The sequence below is a fragment of the Sarcophilus harrisii genome, chromosome 6, assembly GCF_902635505.1.
Source record: "Sarcophilus harrisii chromosome 6, mSarHar1.11, whole genome shotgun sequence".
Taxonomy (NCBI): domain Eukaryota; kingdom Metazoa; phylum Chordata; class Mammalia; order Dasyuromorphia; family Dasyuridae; genus Sarcophilus; species Sarcophilus harrisii.
In genome coordinates, this window is record NC_045431.1 from 176,052,483 (window position 1) to 176,065,304 (window position 12,822).

A 12,822-nucleotide genomic window follows, 5' to 3' on the forward strand; every position below is an offset into this window, starting at 1 on the left:
CACCTCGGAGCTCCTGCAGTCCCCCCCCGGAATGCCCTCTGCACCAGCTGAATCCCCACTCATCTTTGGAAGGCCCTATCAAAGGCCGCCTCCACCGGGAAACCTTCCCAGATTAAGGCAACCAGGTAAGTGACAATCTCCCAGAGCACTGTGCTTGGTCCTTGTGATGTAACAATGTATCAGAGTTATCTCTGCTTGGATCACATCCTCTTTTACTCTTACACAAGGGTCCTGACTATATTTGTGACAATCTCCCAGAACACTGTACTTGGCCCTTGTGATGTAACAATGTATCAGTCATCTCTGCTTGGCTCACATCCTCTTACTCTATACAAGGATCTGGACTATATTTCCTATTTTTCCAGATAATTGGTACAGTACACTATACGTGGCGGGCATTTAATAATAAATGAATCAACAAATGAATGAATGAATGAGCTGACATATGAATAAATGGAAAAATTAATGAAAGACTAGGTTTACAAGCACTTAACTGTTTAAAAAGTATTTTTTTCCTTTCAAAATGCTGCAGAGAAGGAATATCATAATTGAAAAAAAGCTCAGTTTTACAGCTGAGGAAACTGAGCTTCAGTGACTTATTTGCCCAAAGTCACAGAGCTAGCAAATGGCAGCTCCCAAGGATGAAAGCTCTTCTATCATACTCTCCCTGGCGTGCCACCAAAAGCAATGGAACACAGAGATGCAAGGCTCAGAAGTTATATCCTATTATCTATCATTAGGAGTGAATGCTTGCTTGTCCTTCAGGTAGTAATTAATAAAGGATCTGATATCCTGGGACTCCTAGTAAAAGGACACTATTCAGAATGGCCAGAACCCAGTTGGACCCAGCCCATCATCACAGGGGTACAGCAGCCACCCATTCACCAATCTCTCTAGCCCACTCTCACTGACCTCTCCCAGGACCTACCTTTCCCCTTCTGGAGAATTAAGAATTCCCTGTCAGGGGATAGGTAAATGGTGCAGTGGATAAAAGTGCTGGCCCTGAAGTCAGGAGGACTTAAGTTTCAAATCCAGCTTCAGACACTTAATATTTCCTAGCCATGTGAACTTAGGCAAGTCACTTAACCCCAACTGCCTCAGCTAAAAAAAATTAATAATAATGTTTGAGTTATACAGAGGTCAGTGTTGGAAAAATTACCCATGAATATGCTTTGTAAATAAAAAGCTTTAATTAAAAACAAAAAAAAGAATTCTCCATGTCCGGGAAGTTCTTATGGCTCCTGAGAAGAGTTAAAAAGAAAAAAGCATTCTCTGTCTCTGTCTCGCTATGTCTGTCTCTATCTCTGTGTGTCTGTCTTTGTGTTTCTTTGTGTGTCTGTCTCTCTGTCTTTATCTCTCTCTATATGGTTTCACCAACCACTGGAAATTATGTCGGTCTCTGTCTCTGTGTCTCTTTCTCTCTGTCTCTGTCTGTCTCTCTCTATGTAGTTTCACCAAACACTGGAAATTAATTACTCTGATGTTGATAACCAGGATAGAGTCTGGACTTCTGAGTTGACTAGAGTAGGTCTTTTTAAAGTTTTTCTACTTATTACTACTCATTTTTGTCCCAAGAAATTTTAACATGACCCTAGGTAAATAGGCATAGAAAATAGATATAGAAAATAAGCATTTAATGATTTTTTTAAAAAATCATAATTTCACAACCCCTATATTCAGTTTACAAGAGCTTATATGGGGTTGCAAACCACAATTTAAGAAGCTGAGACCTAGAGAACTAACTCCAAAGAGACAAAACTACCTCTATCAATCATTGTCCCTTTTTAGCGTGTTAGAGATTTATCAGAAAGTTGATTGGGGCACTGAGGGCTGAGGTGACAGGCCGCTCAGAAGTAGGACCTGAATTCAAGTGCGGGCATTGTACATGGACTAGGCTCAGAACAGCAAAAATGAAAGGACCTTCTCCTGGACACAGTAACACCCCCCCCCCTTTTTTTTTTAACACTACCAGGATTTTTTCTGACCAGGCTCTAGGGGTACAAATTCTAGGAGTACCAAAATCTCTAAAGAACCAAAGAAACAGGTCAGCTAATAGGCAAGTCAGTGGAGGAGTGCCAAATAGGAGGCAGCAAGCCCACTGTTGTCAACAGAGTAAGGAAGGGGGGAGACTAGATAAAAGTAGAAGATATTTGAGAAATATGTGATCAGAAAAGACCCCAGGTTTAAGGCTTCTTGCACAGAGCTGACATTTTGCAGTCAGATATGGAAAAGATTGTAGACTAGTCATCTCAGAAGATGGATAAATAATGAAGAGTTCTAGAAGAGCCACCCAACAGCTATAGATGTATAGGAAACTCACTCCTTTAGAAGGATTTCAGGAAGGTCCTGGACAATAGAATGAGATGGTGTAGAGAGGCTGTGATCTGTATTCTTGGTGTGAATTTTCTTAAATGGGACAGTCAAGGAAGCATCTAAAGGGGAAAGGAGAATGAATTTTCTTCAGCACAGCTGGGAGGTAGCCAGGCTGTGAATTTTACTGGACTCAGGAAATGTGAGCCGGAAGGATTATGATAGTGTTAATAATGTCCAGCCCATTCTGCAGAAGGCCACAAAATGCTCTCTAAGGATTACCCAATTCAAGAGAATGAGGAATTCTGCAGCACCTCATACTCAGTGCTGACATGGGGGGAAAAAGTTATTGGCATTATTTCATGAAACTAGAAACAGATTTAATGTTTTCCATTTTTATAAATTCCAAATAGCTCGAGCTTTTTTCAAAACTGATTGCCTCCATCCCCTAAAGAAGTCCTGAAGGGATTCAGGACCTAGACAGAGAGTATTTGGAAATGGCCAAAGGCCTTCTTCTGAACTAGGTGCAACAGGCTCTCTCATCTCCCAGTGGGGGGTAGGGCTAAAACTAATCCCAAAGCAACTGGGTATCTATGTTCTATTAGGACCCCCAAAAGACTACTAAAAACAGTCTTGTTCTTAAACTCACCAGTTTCTTCTCATTCATCTTCTTGCTCTCTCATTTTAAAATGAGTGATGATTTTTTTTTTAAAAAATTATTTGAGTATTTTATTTTCCCCCAATTACATGTAAAAAATTTTCAACATTCATTTTTTAAATTGAGTTCCAAATTTTCTCTCTCCTTCCCCATTCCCATTCTGAATGGCTATTTCTAAGAACCCAGCTCCTCTTTACCAAAACAGGAGACCCCAAGACAAACAGTCTTTGACTAGTCAAGGATGTACTCGATTTCAGAGCTTCAGCGTCCTCATCTGCTCAGCCTGCCTTATCACTTAGTTGTGATGAAAACTTCTGGGTATCCAAGTGTTATTAGTGACCTTGTATGACTTGACTTTAGGACTGGGAGGGGGAGTGTAGGATGCTCATAAAGGCACAGTTCAGCAGGGAGGTCCTAAAATAGCTGCTTTTTCCATGACAAGTGATCATGTGCTCCTTAATTTTCTTCATCCAGGATAAACAGAAACTTCCATGCTTTTCTTTGTAAGTTCTTTGATCTCTTTGTCATCTTGATTACTTGTCATCTGGTCAATGGCACAACTGGCTGACGCTTCTGAGACCTTGACCAAAGATCTTACCTCCAGTACTGACCGGCATAACCAAGTCCAGGACCTCAAGTTTCCTCTTGGAGGTTGAAAATCATGATTTCTAAGATCCTTTTAAGATTTAAATCAGTGAACTGATCCAACCATTCTGGAGAGCTACTTGGAATTATGCCCAAAGGGCTATCAAACTGTGCATACCCTTTGATCCAACAGTGTCTCTACTGGGCTTACATCACAAAAAGATCTTAAAGGGAAAGGGTCCTGTATGTGCCAAAATGTTTGTGGCAGCCCTCTTTGTAATGGCAAGGAACTAAAAATCGAGTGGATGGCCAAATGTTGGGGGATGGCTGAATAAGTTATGGTATATGAATGTGATGAAATATTCTATAAGAAAAGATCAACAGGCTGACTTCAGAAAAGTTTGGAGAGACTTACATGAACTGAGGCTGAGTGAAATGAATGGAACCAAGAGAACATTGTACATGGCACTAATAAGGTTATGGAATGATCAACTCTGATGGATATGACTCTTTTCAACAATGAGATGATTCAGGCCAATTCCAATAGACTTATGATGCAGAGAGCCATCTGCACCCAGAGAGAAGACTGTGGGAACTGAATGTGGATCACAACATAGCATTTTTACCTTTTTTGTTATTTGCTTGTTTTTTGTTTTCTTTCTCTTTTTTACTTTTCGGATCTGATTTTTTGTGCAGCATGATAAATGTGGAAATATGCATACAAGAATTGCACATATTTAATATAAATTGTATTATTTGCTGTCTAAGGGAGGGGGTAGAAGGGAGAGATAAATTTGGACCACAAGATTCTGCAAAGTTGAATGTTGAAGATTATCTTTGCATATATTTTGAAAATGAAAAGTGGGGCAGCTAGTTGGTGCAGTGGATAGAGCACCAGCCCTGAAGTCAGGAAGACCTGAGTTCAAATCTAGTCTCAGATGCTGTGTGACCCTGGGTAAGTCACTTAACCAATTGCCTCAGCAAAAAAAAGAAAAAGGAAGAAAGAAAGAAAAAAGAATGAAAAGCTAATTTTTTTTTAAAATTTAAAACAATCTATCAACTCATTTCAAATTCCATATGTGGTACTTGCCATTTACAATCTCAGAGGAAATCACTTGCTGTTGTTGTTGAGTTCTTTCAGCTGGATCTCACTTTTCATGACCCCACCTGGGATTTTCTTGGCAAAAGAACTGGAATCGTTTGCCATTTCCATTTCCAGCTCATTTTATAGATGAAGAAACTAAGGCAAACAGGGTTAAATGATTTACCCAGTGTCACATAGCTAGTATCTGGGGCCAGATCTGAAAGATGATGAGTCTTCCTGACCCCAAGACCAGTACTCTATCTTATGTACATGTAATTGCCCCCCAAAATCACTTAACCTTAGTTCCCTCATCTACAAAAGACATTCATGAGAACCCCCATTTAGAATCCCTAACCCTAAAACCTAATGGTCTCTGGGACCATTCTCCAGCCTTTTCTCCTTCTTCTACTATCACTCAGAAACTTCCCTTTCTTGGAGAGTTACATTACCCAAATTAAACATGCAAGCCAGATCCTGGACTAGCCATTATTTACTGACTTGCTAGGACACTCGCCTTCCATTCACAATGAGTTCATTGCCTGGCTTAGAGTCGTTCTCTCCTCCCTAAATCCTGCTTTCATTCCTGGGAGACTTGATATTCCTCCCAGTACTCTAATTTCCCTAATCTACTCAGTTTCCATAACCTATTCCTACACTTAGTAAGCCTCATATCCCCTAGCCATCACCCTTGCCGGTTCCATCTTCTCCAATTCACAAATCCCTTTACCTTATCATAATCTTATAGTATTACATTTTCCCCTGCACCCTATAACTCCTAACCCTATTCTCTTCCTGACCAGGACCCCTAATTTCATCATCCCCCAGTTCTTTCCCAGACCATCACTTGAACTGGATGAATTCTCTTCCCTTCTTTATCTTGACCCCTTGGTGAACCAGTTCATCATCTCCAGGGTCTCAAATCCCTTGACCTTTTGGTTAAAAACCAAACACACCTGACCATACTCCAGCCCTGGTCTGCTACCATCATCCATCCATCTGTTTTGCTCCTTGCTGCCAAACAAAGCTGAAGGAAATCACTAAGTGTACTGACAGGGCTCTATAGATTTATGTTATATATAATCCTAATGGGGCCCTCATCTGCCAAACCTGATAGCTTTTGATAAATAACACATCCCCTGTCAGATTTGTGGACACATACACTTATACACACCCTCTCAGATTTGCACAATCCATACTCACACCCACAGATGTGCAACACACTTCTCAGATTTGCACATACCCACACTCATATACATAACCTTCAGATTTGATGCAAAGCAAAATAAGCACAACAAGGAAAACAATCAAAGAACAAGAAAGAACAAGATAAAATGAGAATGAATGCTGTATGACTAGAATGACTAACCTTGGCAACAGAGAAAAAGATGAAAAAAATGCAGAGGTGGGGGGCTGTGGGTATGTATTGTTGGGTTCAGTTAATGTGCAAGACTGGTTGCTTTCTTTGTTTTTTGATACAAGGAATTTCTCCTGAGATGTGAAGAAAAGAATATATTTGAAAATTAAGGTACACCTCTCAAATTAAAATCTATGAATAAAAGTTAAAAATTTAAAAAAAAAAAAAAAAAAAGGCCAGGACAATGAAGTAATACCTCTCACAAGTCAGAGAATAAATTCAGTCAGCAGCAAATGACTCACCAGAGATTCTGAGACAGAACTGATGAATATGAATATATAAAAAGAATCGAACTTTTTTTGCACTATAAAAAACAATGCCCCTAGAATAAAGAACCAACTCTGGGGAAAATATATTTTTGTCAAACACTTCCCATAAAAGTCTGCTAATGTTTAAAAAAAATGACTCAAATGTATCAGGGCAAAGGGGGCCCTTTGTTGTTTCTTCGGAGATAAGGGATTAAACAGATAAGGAGAGGCCTCTCTCCAAATTCAGCCCAGAGGAAAAACAAACATCCAGAATTCCAAGAACTCTTGGGAAGACTCAGACTGAAACAAGAGGAACAACCAGGCTGGTATTGGTGACAGCTATTTGAACCAAGACTCAGATTAAACACAGGGTAAAACAAAGGGGCAACTTTGCCAAAGTTTAAGCAGAAGTGGCCAGTTTGGGTTTTTTTAAATCAACAAATTACAAAAGTTTAGCAATTACACATTTCCAACAGATTGCATACATTGTTACTTATAAACATTCTTGGGGATTTGGGGCTTAATGATTTTCAAGAATTATAGATTGTTTTGTATTTATGAGTTTGGTTAAAATTTTTATCAGTGAGAAAGGAATAAGGGGGCAGTTAGATGGCATAATGGATAGAGTCCTGCCAGCCCTTAAGTAGGGAGGACCTGAGTTCAAATTTGGCCTCTCAGACACAATACTTTTCCTAGCTATGTGACCCTAAGAAAGTTACTTAACCCCAACTGCCTCAGGGGAAAAAAAAAGAAAGAAAGAAAAAAAAGAGAGAGAGAGAGAGAGAGAGAGAGAGAGAGAGAGAGAAAAAGAAAGAAAAAAGAAAAAGAAAGGAATAGTAATTAATTACCAAAAAAGTTCTTAGAATCTCTAATCAGAGGAATTCAAATTAAAAGAATCTTGAGAGGCTATACAATTTGCTGACACCCAGAAAATTGGCAAATTTGATGATGTTAATGTAGCTGTTAAAGGAAAATGTTTCATGTTGGTGGATTGAGTACTGAGTACTGGTTTATGTTTTCCAGAAAACAATATGGAATAACCAACTAGAAATAAAAATCTTCATACGCTTTGACCTGATGGTCCTAATAATGGGACAATCACCCAAAGAAGCTTTTAACAAGGAAAAAAAAAAAAAGTACCAACATACAGCTAGCATCACTTTTTTTTTAAATGGTATTTTATTTTTTCAATTACATGCAAAAATAGTTTTCAGCATTCCCCTTCACAAAACTTTGCGCTTCAAATTTTTTTCCCTCCTCCCTCCACTCCCCCCTTTTTAATCTCCCCAAGACAGCAAGCAATCTTATACAGGTTAAACATGTGAAGTTCTTCTAAACATATTTCCATATTCATTATGGCATCACTTTTTTAAAGAGTAAAACGTAAAAGAAATTAGGGAGCCAAAATATTAGGGAGTGAATGGCTAAACAAATGGTGCTAAATAAATATGGGATTTTATTTTAGGTGATACAGAGTAAAGACAGCTAAATATAGAAGTAAATAAAATATTATACACTAGCAGGAAGAAACCTATGACAACTACATAAGAAAGAAGGTCTTCTGGTGATAGCAAAGAACTGGAAATCAAGGGGGATGGCCGACAACTAGGGAGTGGCTAAACAAGTTGTGGTATATGTATATAATGGAATACTTTTGTGCCATAAGAAATGATGAGCAAGATGATTTCAGAAAATAGCTGAAAAGACTTACATGATCTGATGCTGAGTGAAATAAGCAGAACCAGGATATTGTAAATAGTAACAGCAATACTATAAGAATAATCAAATGTGAAAGACTTAGATACTCTGATCAAGACAATGATCCATGACAGTTCTGAAGGATTTATGATGGAAAAGCCACATATCTCCAAAGAACTGATGAATTCTGAGTGAAAAATGAAGCACATTTTCACTTTTTTGCAATATGACTAATATGGAAATATGTTTTGCATGATTTCATATGTATAATTGATATCATATTGCTTGCCTTCTCAATGAATGAGGGAGGGGTTGGAGGGGAGAAAATCTAGAACTCAAAAAAAATTTTTTATGAATGTTAAATAAATAATCATGGGGAGGGGGTTGGCGGATGGAAAGAAAAGACAGAAATTTTCGGGCAGTTGAAACATAAACCATGGAACTACTTCTGTAATCAAGTCCATATACAGATCTTTTTGGTTGTGATTAAGGATACTACAATTGAAGCTTACAGACACATTGAGAATTTTCCAATTTAATTTTCCTAGTTTCTTTTCTTTTTTCCCCCTCTTGACATATCTGAATGCATGTATCTATATCAAGAGAAATCTAAATTGTGTGTGTGTGTGTGTGTGTATGTAAGAACTGTCAAACAGTTCAACTTCCTACCACATCAACATTAACTCTCAATTCTTTAGCCTATCATGCCATCTACAATGTGGGATCACAGCATTTCTGTCAGCACCCCCATCAGATTTTCCCTTTTCCTCCCAAGTACAAGCTGATCCTTCATTATTCAGGTCTCTTGAACTATGCTGCAAACATCCTGAGCTCATTCCCCGCCTTCATCCTAGAGAAATAATTGCCGCTATAAACAGTGGCCATTCTAAGGGGTCTGGTTCAAGCATCACTTCCTTCATGAGGTCATTCTTCCATCTCTCTCTCTTCCCTGACTTTCCACAGTCCCTGCAGCCGGTAGCATCTGGGTTAGCATGTCAATATTGTCTACTGTGACTCATATCCTGATGTGGAAATGACCCTGGTGATTCAAAGGGGACATCGGGGAGGTCCGAAGTCTAGTGGGATGGGAGGGATAGAGGCTTTGTTTCCTGTGGAAGGCCCAGCCTGCCCAAGTCTGAGATGGTATCCCCAGACTGGATGCCTGTGCAGCTGGCTGATGAATCTTCTCAATCTCCACACTCCAGGAACACTCTGAACCTACTATGACATGAAGAAGATATAGCAAGAGTATCTGAATGAATGAAAACAGATCTCTTGATCAATGAAGTTCAATTCTCTTTTTCATAGGCTTTATTCATCTAATTCCCCCAACCAGACTCTGAGGGAACTGGTGGAATGACAATGTCTCACTTGTTCAATATCTCCCTAACCACACCTGGCCCAGTGGTGAATCCTCAGCCAGTACTTAATACTTGCTACTTAAAGAAAGAGAAATCTGTATAATAAGCAAAAAAAAAAAAAAAAAAAAAAATCTCTGCCATGTCTATTATTAACACTGAGAAAGATGTATTTATTGACTGGTGATTATATTTGACAACTAACCAACCAATGTCATCAAGTTATACAAAAACACACCTGTCCTCTTCTGGGAATACTGAGCATGGCCAGAGGGAGAAGGGCTGATCTGGGAAAGACTGGCTTAATAAACACTGCTGGAAGATGACATCAAAGGGGAATTGGATGCAGCAAACCTCCTTCTGACCCCAGATTCCTATCTTTGTTGAAACGATTATCTTTGGGGGCAGTTTCATGACTCTAAAATCATGGGTCACCACAATAACCTATCAATTAGTGACTGACAACTCAAGGGTTATGAAAAGGCATACAGCACAAGTGGCATAGGAAATCTGAATACAAAGCAAGAGGGGTCCCACCAGCTTTACTGGTGCAAAATTTCTTTAAAAGGTATTGAAACTCTGGACAGTACTTCCTGATTGATTGACTACAAAATAAACATGAGGAGCTCTTGGAGTTAACTCAGAGGCTTTGGCTGTCAGATGACAAAAGGGCAACTCAGAGTTAGGAGAATTAGTTAAAAAGAACAAACTGGAGAACAAACTCGTTTAATTGCCGTTCTCTTGCTACGTCTATGTAAACCTCCTTTTAACTGCTGAATGATCTATGAGTGTCTCATTTTGCTCCAATATTGAATATAAACTACACAGATTTTGAAAAGCTTCAAAGAGTTGGGCTTCAATGTCCTTAGTATTCTCAACCCTATCACTTAAACTTTTGTCAGCCTGTTTCCTCAACCATAAAATGAGGAGAGCTCTATTGCTCAGTGTTGCTGTGAGGACCAAAGGAGATGACACACATAAATTGCTTTACCTTAGGATAATAATAATAATATTAATAATAATATCATATCATATAATGTTACACAATACTTTAATTTGCATTGTGTTATAACACTATTATTATAGCATTTGTAGCTCTTCAAAGTTGGCAAAATACTTGACATATTACCTCCTTTGATCTTCCTAACACTGAATATTAGGTGCTATTACTATCCTTATTTTGCAAAGTAACTGACCTAAGTTTACAGAAATGTCCAAGGCAGAACTTGAACCCAAGCTTGCCTGACTCCAGATACAACATCCTATCTGCCTCACCACCTAGCCCTGGCTTGGGGTTGGGCAGTAAAGCTAGGATGAAAACTCAGATACTTTGTCTCCAAACATACATGTTTTTTGCCATCTTTTATTGCTTCAAAAGATACGATCACAATACATTAAGAAGTCAGACAAGGAACTCTGGCTAAGCTGAGGCAATTTACATTTTTGACTGTTCTCACATAAGGATGGTCATGCCTTGAAAGAACAAGCATGCATTCACAACATGCACACAAACACACGGCAGCTGCATCTGTGGTCCCCTGTCTCTTGGACCGTACCCCATACTGACAAACAAGGGCTATCTCATTTCACTGCTATCTGTAACATGGAAGCAGGTAGCATGCATACTGCCAGGGCTCGGAGATCACAGAGAACTTATCTGTGATATGTTTCGCAGAAATTAAGAAAAGAGAAATGTCAGATAAACCTTGCTCATGGATTTAAAAAAAGGGCCTCCACCTCTCTCAAACACACTCCTCCACTGAGCTACAGACCCTTTTGCCTCCTTGATATTGGAGATCTGCCTGGGAAATGGTAATAACTGGTACTATCTCCCTGAAAGAATCATCCCTCTCACACACCCAGAAAGGCAACCCTGTGGTCTGGTCCTTTGAAATCTTAAGAATACTAGCTACACAAGCTGATACAGGCCAGTTCCAATTATTATCTGCACCCAGAGAGAACTGTGGGGACCGAGTGTGGATCACTTTTTTTCCCCATTTTTTTTTTTGTTGTTGTTGTTGCTGTTGTTGCTTGCATTTTGTTTTCTTTCTCATTTATTTTTCCTTTTTTGATCTGGTTTTTCTTTTGCAACATGTTAATTATGGAAATAGGTATAGAAAAATCACGTTTAACATTTACTACTTGCCATCTAAGGGAGGGGGTAGAGGAAAGAGAGGGAGAAAAAACTCTGGAACAAGGTTTTGCCAGGGGTGAATGTTGAAAACTATGCATGTGTTTTGAAAATAAAAATCTTTGTTAACACCAAGGTTCTAGAACAGGCTGTTAAACTCCAGTGAAAACTAGACACATCTCTGAGTTTCTTTCTGTACTTGAGTTGATGAGTCAATGAAACTTTCAGCAGCTTAAAAGACAAGTTACCAAGGGAGGGTCCTCCAAGGGATGGAGATGTCCCAGGTTATAGAGAGCCATAGAGCTAGGCTGGGAATGATACCCACCTCAGACTCAGAAGAAGTCCAAGTAAGCTTGGAGACAAACCCTCATCACCAGCAAGATTGGCAACAGTGGCCTCTTTCCATCTGAGTACCCCCAGACCTAAACAACAGGGGTCAGCAGACTAAAGAACGCTTTCTGATTCTAGGGTGGTAGTTGTTCAGTCATTTCAATACTGTCAACTCTTCATGACACCATTTGGGGTTTTCTTGAAAAAAGATACTAGAGTGGTCCTTCTCTAGGTCATTTTTACAGATGAGGAAACTGAGGCAAGCAGGGTTAAATGATTTTTTAACTCTCACCTACTAAATATCAGAGGCCATATATGAACTCAGTTTTCCTGACTCCAGATCCAAGTGCTTCATCTACTGAAACACTTAGCTGCCCAACTGATAGGGAAAGGGACTATATTGTGAAATGTAAAAGAAAAGCAAAACATTTTAATAAACATATTTAAGAAAGAAATGAAGTATTTGTTTAAAAATACATCTTAAATGAAATTGAAAAGTTGGTCCCTGGTGATGACTTTTACTGCCAATCAGGATTACTGCAGAAACTGAATGAGATAATATACATAAAGCCCTTGGGACAGTGCCTGGAATTTAGCTGGCATTTAATAATAATCATTTCTTCCCTCGAATCCAATCCAACGAACATTTATTAAGCACCTCCTATGTGCCAGGCACTGTGCTTAGGATACAAAGACAAACTGACCTCAAAAACTTACATTCTAGGAAACTTATCTTGTAGGCTCTTTGAACGCCTACTTGATGAAATTCTACATGATTTTGATCTCCTCTGTTATCTACTCTGAAAATTTTCCATTCCATGTAGCTGAGAATTTATTATTATTCAGTATGGATACAGAACTAATAAAAAAAAAAAAAAAAAACACCCTATTTTAAAGTGTTAAAAAGAAAAAAAAAAAAAAACTTACATTCTACTAGGAACAGGGAAGGGAAGGGGAATATGTAGGACCAGGAGATCATCTGAGTGAAAGCGGGTTCTCAAAGGCA

General features: G+C 38.9%; 1 protein-coding gene across 4 annotated transcripts in view; it reads right to left on the reverse strand.

The window, feature by feature from the left end:
* RBPMS (RNA binding protein, mRNA processing factor) overlaps positions 1 to 12,822 on the reverse strand; it is a 165,900-nt gene that overhangs the window by 98,268 nt on the left and 54,810 nt on the right. Inside the window, exon 1 of one of the 4 annotated variants that reach the window (XR_004230033.1) lies at positions 4 to 372. The exons of the other annotated variants lie outside the window; for them this stretch is intronic. The gene's annotated coding sequence lies outside the window, so the exon portion shown is untranslated. Of the gene's footprint in view, positions 1 to 3; positions 373 to 12,822 lie in introns of those variants that run through there. 4 annotated transcript variants of the gene reach the window in all.